This window comes from Nycticebus coucang, chromosome 19 (genome assembly GCF_027406575.1).
Source record: "Nycticebus coucang isolate mNycCou1 chromosome 19, mNycCou1.pri, whole genome shotgun sequence".
Classification (NCBI taxonomy): Eukaryota; Metazoa; Chordata; class Mammalia; order Primates; family Lorisidae; genus Nycticebus; species Nycticebus coucang.
The window spans coordinates 59,353,829-59,359,846 of NC_069798.1; positions in this window are offsets into that span (position 1 = coordinate 59,353,829).

The following is a 6,018-nucleotide window of genomic DNA, read 5'->3' on the forward strand; positions in this document are numbered from 1 at the left end:
GTGTGGCATTGTGGTGCTTACTACTAGACCTAAAAGATAACTTGATTTTCAACAAATATATGGAATCCATGAATAAGGTGTGAATGAGTAAATTTGATATGATTTGACAGATGGAAAAGATCTCTTGAGCAGAATAATTTATCCACTAATCTGTAATACCCGTAATAACTATTACACCTTTCAGGGACCTTTATAAGGAGTGAATTTAACTGGAATGCAGTGGTATGTTTTGAGGGGAGGATATGATTTTTTCCATTTCCATTTATAACCAGTAAAAAATAAAATCTCCCTCAGGAAATGGGAGACAGGAGCCTGTGTTTTGTGAGTGTCCACCCAGTCCACAAGCATGGATACTTTCCCCTACTGACAGAGTTTTCTGTTTAGCTACAGTGGGACTCAAAGTCAGTGGTGTTTAAAGTAAGAAATAGAAAGAGTGAAAATGAGGTCTGTAAAAGAAAAAAAAAATACTATACCTCAGTCTATTCCGGCCTCTATAACAAAGTACTTTAGACTGGGTAATTTATAAATAGCAGGAATGTATTGCTCATAATTCTGGGGGATGGGAAGTTTAAGATAAAGGCACCAGAAGATTATGGGTCTGGTGAGAGACTCTTCTTCATACAGCATCTTCCTGGGTCTGACATGGTAGAAAGGGCAGCTCAGCCTGTTTCACTCTTGAGGGCGGAGTTCTCATGACTAGTCCTCTTAAAGGCCCCACCTTTTAATATTATTGCACTGGGGATTAGGTGCAATATTATTGCTCTGGGGATTAGGTACAACATATGAAACCGGGGGGACATCAACATTTAGACTATAGGAGTGTAAAGAAAGTAAATACAAATTTTCTTTGCAATTTCAGTTGATGGGTCCTGCCCATGTGTCCACTTCAAGTTTAAGGGCCCCTTCTCGTTTAGGGAAAAGCTACACTATGTAGCCATGATCTAAACTTAGTGTGGTGGAAATTTCACAACTTTGAAACAGATTCTGAAACTGGAGCACTTGTCCAAGCATTGATCTTTTCTGTTGAATGTTGTCAATAAATGTCAGGCTCAAAGGAGCAAAGGCAACAGCTGTGCCACTCCTCTCTTACCATTGACCTTCATGCTCCCTGGGGATCAGTATCCATGCCTGATTTGTTTCTGCTTCTTCACATCCCTGAGATGATACTTGATATATGGCAGGGGGCTCAGGATGTTTAGAATAAATATGATCATTAGTCTCAAGGGTGACTTTGTGTGGAAAAAGACCTTAGGGAACACTTTAGTAGAAGGTGAGTAAAGTACTTGCTGATCTTATAATGCATTTCTTTTTAAACAAAGATGACTTTTTAATCTTTTAGCATCATATTTCTCTAATATGCTTATTAACTATTAACCACAGTTGTTTCCAAGACTGTTCCACTTTTTCTTAAAATTCTTTCTATATATGATCCCCTTCAGTCACAATGGCTTCAATAATTGCCCTATGTTTAACTTCGTCCAAATTCACAACTGCTCGTGGGTCAGTTCACTTGAATGCCCTAGAAAGAGTGAAAATGAGGTCTGTATGTGTAAGAGAAAGTATGTGTAAGAGAAAACCTATCCTCATCTTCCTTGAGTCCGCTGCACCTTCTTGGGGTTCACTTTTGGTTAAAGACAATTGTTGTCTAAAAACTGTAGCACAAAACATCACCTTCATAGCTTTCTTGTTTTTCACATTGGAACTTTTCATTGATGTTATTAAAAATCTCCCCTTTTCTTCTTTTCCATCAACACAGTCCTAGGTTAAGCTGTATTCCTTCTCTGGATTGGTATAATATCTGGTCTGCCCACCTCTTGTGGTTCTCATTCTTTCTCTCTCGGACCAAGAGTTACGAAGATAGTCTATGTTTCCATCTGTAATTGCCATTGACCTTCCTAAAACACAGATCATACCTACTCACCGTCATGTAAAACACTGACGGCTCTTCATCACCTGACTCCAGTCTACACTCTCGAGTGCAGCATGGAAATCCTTCCACAATTTTATGCTATGTTGATTTCCTATTTGTTTTGCCACTTACTGTCAAGACTCTTACCCATAAGTACCTGGCACTCCCGCAAAACAAAACCCACCATTTCCATGTTGACCAGCTTGTCCCATCCGACTGGCACGCTCCCCTGGCCTTTGTTGGAAGATGCCCATTTACTCAGAAATCTGGCCACCTTCATGTTCTCTGGGGGGAGTTCCACTCAGTTGGGTTCAAAAAACATATCATGCATTTTTTTATGAGACCTGTGTTCACATTTCTTGCGACACTTTGCTTACATGGTTGTGCACATATGTGTCCAGGTTCACGTGTGTGTGTGTTGTTAGATGTGAACATTTTAAGATACATATACCTTCCTTGCCTTAAATAAACAAATTCCCCTAAGGTCCTAACAGAATCAAACAGAGTGCAAGTCAGACAGAGCCAGACAACAGGGCTCCTTGCCGATCTTCAGTCCTGCCTCCACCAGGGGCTCCTTGAGAACTGTCTGTTCTGTTAGTCACTTAAAAATAACAAAAACATGAGCTCTCCTAATAATAAACTCTTTGAGAGAAGGGACAGTTATATTCTGATCCCTTTGTAAATTCTCTCTAGCACATTCCATACCCTTTCAGTGACTGACAGATTCCACTCACCCACAGGAAGGCGGAACATGTGTCTTTAATCACCTGGGCATCTATTAAAGGAAACTAATGTTTCCTTTCTGTTCCTACAGACAAATCTAGAACTGGTAAAGACCTAAGGCTAAAATAGTATTCCTAAACCAAAGCCTCCTTTTAGCTAACAGCAGCACCTTCAAGAAGAGAAAGCCACAGAGACTTTCCCCAAAAGCAAGTTAACAGGCCAGCTAAGAACTTCCTTGCATTGCTGGATGTGCTTTTGACACTTCCTCCTTCATTATCCTGTTCTTTGCCTATAGCATTGTGAAGCAAAAGAAGAACACCATTGTGCTTGAAATATGAGAACACTTTGGTGAAAGGAAAGTGACTCATCTTTTATAAATAGTTTGAGTCTTATGATTGGTGTATAATTTAAACAAAGCACACGAACACACCTCATATAATTAGTGCATCAGGAAGAAAGGAAAAGCCCTCAGAATGGGAAGGGCAATATAGAGAGAAATTATTTATGGATATTTTAAAAGCAATCTATTGTGAAACATGAATTTTATTTCTAGTGCACCTCCTCAGACAAGACTCAGTGCTGCTGAGAGTCTGATTTTTAGGCCAGATGGAGCTGCTGCAGTTTCCACAGGCCAAGCAGGGTGATGTGTGTGATGAATGAGGGTGGAAGGGCTATGGGAGCATGAAGCAGGGGTCTTTGCACCTGTCAGGAGGTTGGAAGATGTCCTGGAGGAATAAGTAGGAGTAGGAGAAATGGGAGAGGGAAAGAGGAGGGGTCCAGTAGAGGTCATAGCATGTTCCAAGGCCCAGCAGTGAGAGACCACAGGTTCCTTGGATGCCTGCAAGTACAGGACGTTGAGGCCAGAAGGGCAGTAGGAGGTGGGCTTGGGAGGAGTAGGAAGTGGGCCACAAAAGGCCTGGACACTAGATGAGGAACTTGTTTTTGTCTCAAGTTCAGTGCGCAGACACTGAGGGGCTCTAAGGAGGGGAGTGACCTTCTCAAGTTTGAATTTGTGTAGAATTTTGTTTGCTGCTGAGTGGGAGACAGGCTGGAGCATTACAGGACTTTTGGCAGGGGCAACTATCCAGTGGTCCAGCTGAGAAGTGAAAAATGTTTGCAGTATAGTAAACATTTTATCCCTATAGTGATCTATTGGGGTAAATCGAAAGCCAAACATTCTTAGGAAATCCAGATGAAATCAATTAACTCAGTCACGATGCTACTAGTATATGGATAAAATTTTCACTCACTAGTATATGGGTGAATTGAACACAAGCACACAAAATTATCATTCATATAAGTTACTTTATTCACCGAACAATTTGAGAAAGCTAAATCTTTCTAGTTTATACACTGAGTTAAATGACTGCCCTGGTGCTTAGTTTGAGGACAGTGAGCTGTGTCAGTGTTTTCCAGTGAGGGAAAGAGACCTCTCAATAGGTTGTGAAAACAATTCCGCGAATTTACACCAGTGTTATAAAAATGAAAAAGGATGAAATAGGAAAGAAAAGAGAATGCATTATTGGTAGTAAAAGGAAACTTTTTTATGAAACTCTTGTTTTAGTCTCGACTATGTATTCTGGATCACCACAGAAAAATTATTTCTTAGAATCGAAAATCCCCAAACAAATGTTTTCTTAGGGCCCTTCAAGTCTCACATTCTAAGATACAGTATGGATCCCTGAGTTGGGACCCGTTGACCTATGTATAGTTCGCTTGGTCCTGCCTGCATTTGCAGTGAGATCTGTTTGACACCTTCCTCCACAAGGGTGACGGCATCCCAGGACGCCTCTGTGTCAGTGCGAGCAGCAATGCATTCTCCTGGCTCATCCGAGGCGTCAGGGAAAGAAGCCTAACTCGGTGCCCAGGATGAGGCACGCTTCACTCGGGCTTGTAAGCAGCAAAGATTTATTGAACCTACGAGGTGTATGCAATATATACACATATTCGATTTAATTTTTAAATATCTAATATATTTTATAATTATAACATTCAACAAATCATATAAAATGCCTGTATTCAAGGCTTCATTTGTCTTTTTCTGCATCTCTACCGAGGGAAGCTGTGTGTCTCTCAATGCACATGTCAGCCAGCTCGCTCCCCAGCCTACTTTAGATCACTTCACAATGCAAAGAAAAACGGGGAGACTGGGCTGTAAGAAGACTAGAGGGACAAGTGGTGAGTGGCTGGTGATGGCTGGCTGCGCACTGCTGACTTGGCTCTGGGCTCAGACCCTAACTTACACCTCCTTTCAGATGATTTTTGTCACTGGTGATGACTTTACATTTCTCACAAAGTATACAGGAAAATATTGAGGTATAACCAAAGGAGAAAGGCTATGGGAGAAGCCATGGTGTGGGGGCAGATGGGGACAGGAGACACAAATTTACAAGGAGGCCGTTGTGGTTCTCTTCTTGCTGTTGAGGAAGCCCTTTGAGATCACGATTTCCAGCATTGTAGACAGCCTTTTCTAGGGTCAAACTTCATGCCCAGGTTAAAGTTGAAGATTCTAAAGATGATGGAACTAAGGATGAGTGATTAATTTGTCAATGCCTGTGAACACCCAAGAAGAAATTGTGTCATGAGTAACAAAATGTCACATGACTCCCCCACCTGCTATCCTTACCTCAGTTTCCCCATCTGTGGAACAAATTTGAGGACTGATACTTTCTCAAATCTCTGACTCACTTTTGACCTAAATCTACATTTTTCAAAAGCATGAAGGAAGGTAACAATATTGGGTAACTTTTCTCTTTGGAGGCGCGGTGTCCACTGTCAGATTTAGTGCTCACAGCAGCCATGTGCAATATCTGTGACTATCCCTACTTTATACGTGCAGGTTCAGAGAAGTCACCTAAGTTACCACCTATGTGGCAAAAGACAAAACTGGTATTAGCACTGAAGTTTGTCTGGTTTAAGAGCTCTCTGTGATGAGGGCTTATGATTACCATTTCAACTGATTATTCCTTCAGCAGAGCAAACTCCTTGAATTTTGTGGATCTAATTAGAATTATCTGATATAGCCAGGGATGGTTTTGATCATTGAGTGACCATGTGAGTTATCGGGAAACAGGGTTCCCAAATAGTTGAGTAGAAAAACCAGGAATCTCGTGTCTCACAAGTTCTCAGAAACAGCAGCATCCTTACACTTATGTCTATTTCCTCCAGACTCTGACCCCACATGACCCGTATTCTCTTTCCTCTCTGCACCTCTTAGTTGTATGACATTCAAGTCCTCTGACAAGTAGGACACAGATATGCACGGCTTTCCAAACAAGTGGTAACATTTCTGGTCCCTGTGAAATGTCAAGCAGCCAGCCAGCCAAATTACTGAAACTGACTCTTCTCTGTGTAGAAATTCTTAAGGTTGTTTTATTGGAACTGCA